At 35.4% G+C, this 12,920-nt stretch overlaps 1 protein-coding gene across 2 annotated transcripts in view; it reads left to right on the plus strand.

The window, feature by feature from the left end:
- The window catches only part of LOC100645946 (hemicentin-2), a 205,122-nt gene that overhangs the window by 150,628 nt on the left and 41,574 nt on the right, over positions 1 to 12,920 (plus strand). The gene's annotated exons all lie outside the window — the stretch shown is intronic.

The following is a 12,920-nucleotide window of genomic DNA, read 5'->3' on the forward strand; positions in this document are numbered from 1 at the left end:
AATTGAAACAATTGCACCCGAGCGGAAGATCGTTTTCCGTATTAAATATTTAGTAAAAAATATTACGCTTTGGATGTTTTATATATTTTTGCAGATTATAAACTTTCTGTAGATTTTTACATTTTCAAATTTCCCATAAAAATCCGTGGTCTAGTTATTACATTCGTCATTGTTGCATTTTAATCTCTTGTTCGTTAAAAGCGTAAAAGCGCTACCACTGAACACAGCAAACCTAATGCGTAAAATAACTGTGATGAACAGCTGCAATTAAAAAATTTCCACGCACGTTTTGACTGGCTCGCGCTTCTAATAACGCGCTACCCCGATGTATTCCAACAGATATTTTCGAGACTTTAATATGGGCGTTTATGGTGGCGTTAGTAAGTACAAGGTGTTTTGGAAAGTAGCTGTCATCGGTTGATGAGAATTTTCTTTGAGACGGAGCTTGCGTTTATTTGCAGATGGGAATGAACGAAATAGGATGATGAATGGAGTCAGAGGAATTCGGATAAATGATGGATTAAAGTGGAGAATTTAGCGACTTGCTTTGATGTTTGTTTATGTTTTATATTGAAAATGTAATACTTTTGAGGTATCTAAAAAATCGAATAAGATATCTCAATATTTTTCTGTGAAAATACCCTTCTTCGATTTTTTGTTCATTTCTCTTCGTCGCATTTTGAAATGACATTACTCCTTTAATCTCATCATTGGTTCTATTTCTGTTCTCATTCCGAGAATTTCAACATCGTGCTTGTCGTAATTCGGAGATAATTGTGTCGTTCAAACTGGTGCAGTTTCAGATAGAAGACTTCTAGATAGAAGATCCAGAAATAGAGAGTTGGTGATTTAATTGTAATTGAAACAGCATATAACGAAGAAAAGGCTAATGAAATCGTTTAAATATTCATTTCATTATTTTTCTAAAATTTATATATTTTTGAAACAGTGTACCGAAATCTTATAACGTTAGACTTTATTAGGTGCTTCGGGTCTTGGCTAACTTTATATTTCGCTTATAACAATATCTTATGTCTCTTATATGTTAGGTGTCAGAAAAATGATAAACTTATCTTGGGTCGTGTTATTCCACTGGTTTCAAGAGTTGAAACATATCAAAATATTTTCTAACAATTTTTCTGATCCTTACTGCTTCGAATATCGAAAAAAGTTCTGTTCTTAAACATGTGTTGTGATACAATTTATCACATTGAGTACAGTATTTAATTTTTTGTCTACATGTTGCACGTAATAATAAATTTTAAATTAGCGATATAAATAACTCTCTATTAAGGATACATACTTTCCGAGAAAATGACAGTAAGAACTACGTGTCTATCGTAAATTAAACATTGGATAGAATGCACATATTACTTTCACCTTTCTAAATACCTCGCAATATTTCTTCATAATTAACAAAGTATGTTTCCTCAACGGCTTCTCTAAATCATGTACAACGTATTGCAGTTATAATGGCGAAATCGCGCGAATACCAGGCTAAACGGTTACATATTTCCGTCTGCTATAAGTAGATAGAATCACGATACCGGTGACGTCAAGTGGTAAGCATTAACGAGACGCAGGGCGCGTTTCGTGCGATCTCTGGTTCGTGTTGTCGAAACTTTCGCAACGAAATTATACAGAAATCAGCTGCTTTTGCGGCGAATTAACGCATAGGTCATACAATTTACACGCTTGACTCGCGCCAGTAAGTTTGGTCTTTTACGGCTTCAGACGATCATACGCGCAAACGAATGAAAGACCGATTAACAAACGTGTTTGACACTCGTTCGAGAATTTATCCGTATGTATTGCCTTGCTGGTGGTCTGGAGTTCCCATGGTGTATGAACAGGATTTCTTCATTTGCGAAGAGAATATTAGGCATAACGTCGTATGATAGAAAAAGCAGCAAATCTGATAGACATTTATTAAGTTGAGATTTATTGGTCGAGGTGTATGAAATATAGTCTTTTAAGAAAGATTTTGGTGGCATTTCGTTTCTCTAAAGTATCCCACGCGATTCAATGCATTTTCTCTGCCACTTTAAATGAATTAGTTTCGTTATTCCAGATTTATAGGAGTTATCAGTTCTATAAATTCTCCGATTAGAATTGTTGCAGTTTTCTTAAAAATAGTTTACGCGCTAAGAAATTACCTAGGCGACGTTGAGGATCAGAAGTATCCTCAGACGCTAAAATAACGTCTCCGGTAACTTTCATTTCACTTTTCTCAAATTTAGACTCGCGTAAAATCACAGTAATATTCCGAATATTCGTGACTAGATTGCGGTGACGTGATTTCATTACATTTCATGCAATTTCAAGAACCATCCGACGATAGGAAACTAAAGATAATAAATCAGAGAAAGCAACTCGAAATATTTCCACATCTTTATTGTATTCTTAACGGCAGATTAATTACAAATGAATAACTTGACTAATGCTACGTTATACGGTACAACGAGTACGAATGGTTATCCTAACAACTTATCTACCGTTTTACATAAATCAGCACCTCTTTATTTGCCACCATAATATATAAAATATATCTTTCTCAGTTACGCTCAATTGGTTCCATTTAAATATATACCTATAGCTTTTAACATCGATCAACGCCACATAAATATTTGCAGTAGAAAAGTCCAGAGAATATTCATACGACGAAAGAAACAGTACTACGGTAGAAAGATCCTCGTACGACTATCAGAATTAAAGTCCAATTCGAACTAATCTGCAAGGGAATCAGAGGAAAATCCGGCGTGCTAGATTCCGACGATAAACGCTTCAAAGTAATATTCTTCGCGGCTCGCGAAGCCACCTGACCCGAGGCTTGATCGGCCTCTGCCCCGGTTATCGTTCTATCTACCATCGCGGTTAAACAATTCGCCACGACGATTTCTCGGACCTGAGCCGAGCCGACGGACTCTCGCTACCGAACGCCTTTTCACGTGGTCCTGCCAGGACAAGGTGTTCACGCGCTGAACCTATTAGTCGTCCGCTCGAGATTGGTCAGCGAAGATAACAGTAACGCCTCTCGCAAGACGGATCAGTGGATCGCGTGCTTTCTAGGTCCGCGGCTTCGATTCCGTGTTTCTACGCGAGCTCTTGGCGTGTTCAGCCGTTGTCGGTCGATACTTGTGACGAGGCGTCCTATGTGTAATACATATATGCCTCTCTTCGCATGTGTATATATAGAGTGTTCCAATAATCATGATACGTCAGCGTGGGGGTGATTCTACATGAGCAAATAAATCGAAGATACGTATGTAGAACAGAATCTTTGCATACGGCAAAGACAGAGTATCTCGGTATAATCGTACTACAGTCGGTATGAAAGAGATTCTACGTGAAGAAATAAGCGAGAAATGTAGAATAAAATTTGTTCGTTCGAGGCCTCGTTTCCAAGAAAACAGAGTTTCATCGTGTTTAGTTAAAAATTAGCCAGATACACGCGTACTTGATGAGAATTCTCGAATTTAATTTTCTCAGAAACGAAACATCGCGCGAAGAAATGTTATTCTACGCTTCTCGATTTATCTTCGCAAGTAGGTCGACCTCCTGTCAATTATTCGCTTCGGTCTAATCTAAAATTAATTGATATATTTGACGAATTTTTAAACTGCATTTTATAGGGAATAAAAGGTCATATGAAGAATCGTTGCTGTATATTTTCGACTAATTTCTACATGTAGAACCGTCTTCGACGATTGTACCACGAGTATTGAGACACTCAATGTATATGTGCGATTGTGTTTGCCGCTAGTTTCTGCTTTCTACGGGCTAAAGAATACGCGCTTGCACGACCGCGGCACGCGTTTAGGTGTTACCGAGCAAAGAGCTGCTTGGGGTGACGAGATAGATATATTGTACAAGCGGTGGCTGAAGGGTGTTCCACTCCGGAGAAGCTAGAAGCGCTGCCTTACTTGCAAGAATAGAGTTAGGGCGAGGGTTAGGGAGTCGTAACCATTACGAGGGGTAAAACTATTCGAACCGAGCGATAACGTTAATGTAAACACGCGTGAAACGATTAGTAGCTTGAGTTACAGTTCGTGCTTTTAACTCGAACATCGGTATCTGATCCTGTCGATCGCCATATCGGTATACTGTTCCACTTTGGATAAGAGAAATTTGGATAAGTAGAAATTTGTTTCATCCGCCGAATATGTACATATTCTGACAAGTTATCTTGGATATTTTATACATTTTTTTATATTATGAAAATCGTAGGTATTTTTGGAAGCTTTAAATTTTTCGTAAACAGAGAAAAAAAACTGCGATCTAGATTGTATCATTTTAAGAAAATTATCAGGAAATTAGGATCTAGTGCATTGTAGCACGTGAAATTAATCAATTATGTATTTCTAGGAAGATAATCTTCATCTAATGTTGATGCGTATCGTAATAAATAATAGTTTCTTCCGTTCAGGAATATAATATATCCAATTTTTATGAAAATTAGTAATGTTTTAAATTAATATTCGGTGATAAAGCTATTTTGAAAACTATATTTATGTAAGTTTAAATCAATTATAAATATATTTTATGTTTTATCAACGTTGAAATTTCAATTATATATAGAATAATTAAATTCTATTACGGAACAATATACAAGTTCAAATGAATTTATAGAAACGCAGAACACGAAGGTAATCTGTTATTTTTGAATTTCTATTTTCCGTTTAATTTACTATAAATAATTTAATACAATTTAATATAAAAAGTTCCAATTTAGTTAAAATCAATATTTTTTTTAAAAACGTCTGGCATTTAATTTTGGACCAATCGCTACCATTTTACTGTACAAGCTTCGCGTAATCAATGAAAATTCTCCAACACAATTTATATCATGCTTCTTTATTACGATATTTGCACATACCAATAATAAATAGGTACACGGCTACATATTGGGATACTGCGAATTTCGCTGATAAATTACCGGATATTATAATCAGAGGAATTGAATTTCTCTAGCTGTAGGAAACGCGCGTAGGAATCAATTATCTCGTTTCACAGAGAGACCAATCCCCTAAATTCCTAATTGACAAGCGTTGCCTGCGCCGCGTAAGAGCTGATGGAGGTCGGCCGAACTGCCGTTTGATTAATTCGTGCCAAAGAACGGTTGTAAATAAATTTAGACGTACGAACACGGCCTGCTTGCGGTTAGCCGATTTCGACAGTGGCGCGCAATGGTATAGGAAAGTACACATAACCAGCTATAATTTCATATATTCCCCCCCGGGTGATAGCTATTAATTCGAAGCATTGCCAGCCCGTAGCAAGTTTCATTCAACAGCACAAATAATAATAAGCATTCCCGTTCCTGGTACTGGTTGGTTTACCGCCAATAAATTCTCTTTTAATTGTTCAGCCCGCATTAGCGTTACCGATTCGATTGCCAATTAAATGTCCTTAAGCGATACGGTGTTCGACGGCCAAGCAACTTTGCTTTTTCGCGAATCCTTTCGCTTCTTCTATGTACTTCGATTTTCTTCCTTCCTTTCCAGAAATGTTCTCGGAGAACTTTATCGTTTTTCATTAAAGTAGCCCCGGGTCAATCTGGCCGTTTTTCGCCTCTGTGGCCAAGTTCGAATTTCGTTCGATGACGGAGTTGGCGTTCGAACGTTTTTCATCTTTTATGGCTTTAACGTTATATATGATGGTCGTTAATACAGAAAATAGGAAGAACGATAAATTACTAGATAATTGATAATTCGTGTGATTAAAATCTGTTTGATAGCCCAAGTGAAATATTTTTGCGAAAGAAACTATAGCGTTGATTTATTTTGGTAATCTGTGATTTCTTTCTCAGTATGTTCACCCATTTCAAACTAATTGGCCTATAGGCCCTGAAGTAACATTTGGAAAAAACAGATTGTTGTAATTTTCATTTGTTGGGATTAAAATCTTATTATAAATGTAACTATTAGTTAGCTTGATATACGATCTATTTAATTATAGTCATTGCTAAAACAGAAATTTGTCTCAAAAGGGACGAATATGATCTTTTAATAAGCGTTATAGTATTATTACTGACTTTACTGCTTCAGTCGCAAATATTTCTATTTTTTAAAGGAATATATATAGTGAAAATGTTCTTATCCTTTTTTTAGTCCTCGTATTCGGATCTGGTGATAGACTATTATGAATTAATCAGAAGTTTCATTCTCGTGGAGAAACTAAAGATAAACATGCAGACGTACATCACTGTACAATCATAGATATTTGTATCCTACGACTAGTTGATTTCTAAGAAAACCTGTATAATACGTAGAAGGGAAAGTAGAACTATGAACGCCTATAACAAGAAATAACTGTCAATTATCTACGTATCACAGCAAAATCAATTTCATAGCAAAAGTATCAACAGTTGGAAAGAATTCATTCGCTGTTTCACTGATCCACTGTTATGATTCATATTGTATACTAATAACTGTAACCAACTTCTTGAATGTTTAGTAGAAAAGTAAAGAAAATTGAAAAATAAAATATTATGCGGCCTTGATACGTCGTTTTCTAAATGTGAATTTATTCATGGTATGTTACATGTTCTGACATGCAATAGGCTATAACCAGACTGCAGATGTTTATGCGGGTATAGTATATCAAATAATGCAAAATGTAGGTAAAGGATGTTGTCGAATACGTCGAGAGAAAGATCACACGTACATCTGTCTACATATTAATCGTTGTATTATGTCAAAAACCTATGTATATGTATATGCAGAAATGCGATTTGATGGGCGTGCAACAAGCGTATCAGCGAGTTGTCGATTCTTAGAGAATCATTCGAATAGAAAACGACAACGTCGCGCCGTGATAAACAGGCGTGGGGACATTAAGTTACATTGTGTAGCGCCAACTACACAGGTGTTAACTCACGATTTCGATAGTTAGCGTACATCTATGTAAACGATGGACGTGCACCAGTGGTCAATAGAACGTGCGTCGTATGGCCGAAGCTTACACACTCAGATTAACGATAATAGCACAAGGTGAACTTAGTCGTGAACTTATTAGAGTGGTGCGCTGCACGTAATTACGTGCGATAAAGATGCGAATACACTTAACGTTTCCTGCTGTTCGTTCTAATTTTTTAATTTGTACGTTGTTGTATTTAAAGTTTAGACCGTGCGTGTTGCGTTTTATATGGAACATTGTTTCCTTGGAAATTTAATGCATATGTAGTTGTGTTTCCTTGAATTTTCTTCGTGCTATTTTACCGACAACATTGAATACTTTCCTTTGTAGATTTTCTGATAAAAATAGAGAATTTGAATAGGTAATATAGAATTCTTGGAACATAAAAATTGCGAATTTTGTAGCTTCTGTTTCAAATGTTTCATATTTTCCCTAAAACAATCATGGATGAAATTTCTAAAGCAAAAAGAAATCTATTGCATGAAATTTCTAAAGCAGAAAGAGATCTATTAGCTGAAATTTCACCTATCCCAGGGTATCTGTAATGGCTCTGTTCTGAAGCTCCAAGTAAATAGAAATGGATATTATACATTTTGAAACCCAAAGCTCTATACAATTTTTAGAATGTTAAGTAAGTCTCAAAAATATTATAGTAGTATAACCATACAATATTGGTAGCATACAATAGACAGTATATCTGAATTAAAGCTGGAGAGCACTGTAATATTTTTTGCAAAATGAAAGAAACTGAAGTTATCATATACAAATCATTTTATAATAAAAAAGTTCGTTGCAAGAGTGTAAACGAAAAATGTAAGATCGTAATAAATTTGTTTGATAAATCTGGATTGATTATCACGTATAGATGTATCTACGTGTGAAAACAGTAACGAGTATACTACATTTTACACTGTTCGTATTAATCGCCTCGATTATAAAAGTAAAAAGATTTTGAAATGAAGTCGTACGAAAAATCATAGAAAAGTACGAATCAAACCTTTGGTTTGACATTGTAAAGCAATTCGAAGAATCATTCGGAGCAGATTTTCTCCGTAATTGATCGCAAAAAGTACAGTCGATTCTCTTCTGCTTCTTAAAAGGCAGGAAGGCGTGATCACGATGCAACAACACGCGATGCTTCGTGCACCAAACGATACAGCCTTTGATTTCAGCTATGCCATTCTTATCGATGCTTGATACATGTTCCTGACATGTCTCGCACGAAACGAACTTTTGCGATTCTTGTCCACGATTTTTCAAACATCGCGGTCTAATTGAAAGTTGAAATTGTCGCACTCTCCATTAATTTAACTCGTGATTTTATTTTTATCTCATCGTTCTGTTCTCTTTTTAAAATGCGATAATTATTTGGTTAAAATAAATAGTCATATTGTCTGAACTCTTGTGTATGTTATTAACTTTAATTTTTTAACCTTTTGTCTTACGATATTTTCAGCATTAAAGCATTTCAGCGTTTGTTGTTGCCATAGTATATCGAATGCAAAATATTGAAATTAATTTTTGTTTATAAATATTTTATCTGACAAAAGAAAACAGAATGTAGGGTTCGGGCCAATCTCTGTTACTAAAAAATATCCCTTTATTGAAACGGAATAATTGGTGGAATAAATGGTGTTATAATTTGCAAGTAGAGTAACCTTAAAAGAGTCAGCCGTCATCAGATTCTATTCTTATATAAACACGTAGAAAGTTTCCAATGAAATATCATTGACTATATCAATAGTACAAATTATAATCTACTTAAAACATTAAAAAACGAAATTACTAATTAATTATTTTTAATAGTATTAATACTAAACAATTATTTATTATATCATGGTAATATGAAAATATCTTACAAACAGAGAAGTAAATTAATTTCAATTTTAATTTTTTTTCCAGTAAATCAGCACAAAAATTATCTGAGGATATTAAAACACTTCTCATAATGCTCGTAAGATGAAAGCCTTTGAATCCTTAGGACTTCTACACACTCTTCAGTACAAACATTCATTCTGCTATTCATTCGATTTGAATCTCATTTAAATTCCTTTATTCATTCTTCTGTTTATTCATCAATCCTACCACTTATTCTTCTTTTCAAATTCGTTTTACTCAAAAGGTAATATTATTCAAATTCTTACTTTATTTATTGCTTCGAAATACTCTTTAATTACAATCTTTATATTTTCTTCCTATAATTGGATTTTCTTTATTTTTTAACTTTTTGTATAATCCACGATAATCAGTAGATATAACGAGGAATCGTACTATTAATGATATGAACAATAAGTATTTTAATTTACAAAATCCTACAGACATTAAAGCGTACCAGTAAGCTGAATGAACTTGGCGCCTCCAAATGCGAGTTTTTAACAAACCGAACAACATTCGCTCGTCCACGTTTATTCAAGCAACATTTTCGTTTGTCTTCCCTTCGAAACGATGTTATCACCAAATTTTTTAAAAAGGGGTATGGATTTGATATCCCCAAATGCGAGCTTTTACAAAACCCAAGCTGCGTTCGGTTGGTCACGATTTTTTTACGTTTGTCCATCCAGAATTTTCGTTCGTCCACCCTCGAAAAAGAAGTTATCACCAAATGAAAATTTCAAACAATTTGTAATCAGCGCCCCGTGAACTTTTTCGTTGACTTTCAAGTGAGATACGTTTGTTCACCCAGAATTTTTGTTTGTCCGCCATTTAAAAAAAAAGTTATTGCTAAATGAAAATTTAAAAGGACCGGTACATTTTTTGGGACGGAAAGACAAACGAAAATTTTGGTTGGGTGAATGTGGACATATCGTGGACAAACGAATGTCGTTTGGTTTTTGTAAAAATTCGCATTTGGGGATGCTAACTGCACCCAGCTGTAGTAGTAATGCCATGTCTTAATAATTGCTAAAACCAGTCGAGACTATCGAAAATTTCAGACATTATTTCAGACTCTTCTTTGACCACTTATCATCTCATAAGGCTTTGATCTGAAAGCGAATATCTAGAAAACAGAAATTCGCATTGCAACTCGATATCTTAAGATACATATGTCTCTGATTGACTGTAACTTTCAATTTTATATGACATGCCTTTCCGGCTTTATATCTATAATTTCTCGCAATGTATTATTCTATCTAGTTGTTTAACTGTCGTTGCAATTTTATTTCCGGCTGGTACGATAAATTCGATTTTTACGACATACGACTCTCTCGCGTAAGTGGTGTTTCCTACGAGCGTGAACGTTAATGAGTTAACATAACTATAGCCGTTCATTATCGATTTGAAGTATAACAAAATGTTGTAGTTTGGAAAGTTGTAACGAGTTATAATCGTTACAGTATAACAATCTCGTGTGAACACCCGATAGTGACACATAACGTGTAACGTCTCGAACGTGGTACATAATCTTCATTGTGTTATCGATAACCATCGATGCATGAACCGTCACGGGAACAAGACAATTTCGTTTCTTTCCTCCGTCACAAGTTACGGAAAAGTTCGTTTGGTATCCAAAAATCGAATGTTTCGGGAAACGAAAATCTTTATAAACGCGAACGTATGTATCTGTTGGCGAGTGAAAGGAGAATGGGGGTTGGTCGAGCGACGAGAAGGATCGCCATCGCACATAGAGTAGCAGCGAAGCCACGAAACGGAACGGAGGAACCAATTTCAGAGAAGTGGCTACCGGCTAATGGCAATTAGGGGTTGTACGAGTGGCCGGTTGCGGCAGCGCATAAGCGTGCACTGGAATTTACGAGGCAGACCGCGCGATGGGCAACGTGGTATTATAGATCGTGCTAGATACAACTGGCCTTTTGTTTTCAGTCTCGATCGTTATTAAATTTCTACCGATGAACGGCCAGTAAAATGTAACTAGTCGGTGGTATAGGCTTTGTGGAATATAAGACGAGAAGGAATACGCGAACGGACATGCAACGTTATTCTGTCCTTTCTTTAATTTTCTAAATTTAATAAGTAATTTAATAGAGAAAAAGTTATATGAAAGTTTGAACAACTTGAATTCTTGGTTCCTTGTAATATTTGGACGAGTTGTTTCATAATATCAAGACATTGTCTTAAGATACATATATATGTTGATGTGAAATTTTAGTTAATTCGATAGAACAGATGTATCACATTTTCGTTGCTAACCGTATTCGTAGATCACATTCGATAAAACGTTAAAGTGGCGAAACAATTATCGTAAACAGAATGTTGCAGCGACTCGTTGGCGTTGCACATGCCTTATTCTGCGTGATTAAGGCGATCCAATATTGCATGCAATAATTGCAATCAATAGACGTTCCAAGATTTATCGCTGATGGAAATGGACAGGCGGTACATATATGCATTTACCGTGACAGATGTATACGTTCCAACCTATGAATTTCCGTAGTCAACGCACAAGCGACGACGTTAATAGGAAATTCAATATTCTCTATCGTTCATCCTGCAAAATTGCTCGATATAAGTAGCCGCTGATAATTGTAATGAAACGTTTGCATATGTTGTACAAGCAATACGTAGCAGCGTGCTGTATATTTAACGAAGAATAAACACGTCTAGCATTATACGTGTTTTAAAATATGTTAATGCGTTATATAACATCGAAATTAAATTTCCAATTATAAAGTTGTTGATAAATCTTGCCTAAAGGCAGTATGATCGGGTATATGTAAATACAAACAATTGAATAGCAAGAATTACAGGATTTCATTATTTATCTTAAATTTGTTAAATATTTGATTCTTATCTACGACAAATATTGACTGTAAAGATGAGTAGCTATATTACTAAAAACTCCGTGTACGAAAATTACTATCACTTTTCAAAGTGAGTTATGAAATTTAATATTCCAGACGTAAAACTTGTTACGGAGATTAAAACTCAGAAAGTTTTCAACACTCTAGACGAACTACTTTAATAATTAAACTTAAGTGATTGAATAGATTTAAGAGTACGATACGAACGGATGATACTCTTAATTCTAAATAAGAATATCATAATTTATGTACTTGAGACGTATGATTGACTCTCTGTAACTGAAACTTTATTTCCTTGAATACCTTCGCATTAATTCGTTTCAGTTCGTTTTAATTTAGAGCCCGGAAATTGACCAAGAAAATCGTTTAATCTCAATAGACCGCAAAACACAGGGGTTGTTGACATAACCAAGAAATTAAATAATTGAGATTTACCGCAGTATCACGCCGTCGGCATTTTAAGAGGTTCTTTCGGCGTGTAAGACGCCCTTCTTCGAGCCTCTCTCGCTCGTTTACGCGGCAATAAACGCCTTGAAAGATTCTCCTTAACCCTAAGCAACGTAATATTTCCGCGAAACACGTGCGGCTTATACGTTTCTATTCCGTTTCTGTAATTTCGAAGACGCTATTTCTGAAGTTGCCTTGTTCCAATTACTTGGTATAATTTATCGGTTACTTAACAGTAAGAGTACAGTACTTCGACACTTTTCTGTCATATATACAGTGAATTATAAAAATATTGAAACACTTATCGTAGAGACCTTGATAGTAATTCGTACACTATTGGCAAATTCAAACATTTTCACTAATAATCGACCAAAACCTTCGAAATATATTTATGTACAGCAATCTACAGCGAATCGTTGGAGCAACGATGTGAAACATTTTTGACGATCGAGTTGAATACGAACTTGTTACATGGAGTTTAAGAAAGGCCTGTCTCTGTTTGTTAAACACGTTCTACCAACGCCTCCCAGAATTAGACATTCTTGTCTTATCGTCCTCTTGGATTCGTTCACATTATCTCGACGCGTGGAGCACTACGAAAATAGGACGACACGACAGGACACTTCGTCGGAATAATTTGCAGTTTTCACGAACGACAGAGCCAAGAGGATAAGTTCGGAAAGTGGCAGCGCTCGCATAAGTTGGTTAAAGTTAAGTTGTTCAGGGAGAAAATTTGTTTTTGCAACTAGGTGAGAGTCGGTTATATAACGTGCTTTAGAACAAACTATGTCTAGT

This window comes from Bombus terrestris, chromosome 5 (genome assembly GCF_910591885.1).
Source record: "Bombus terrestris chromosome 5, iyBomTerr1.2, whole genome shotgun sequence".
Lineage (NCBI taxonomy): Eukaryota > Metazoa > Arthropoda > Insecta > Hymenoptera > Apidae > Bombus > Bombus terrestris.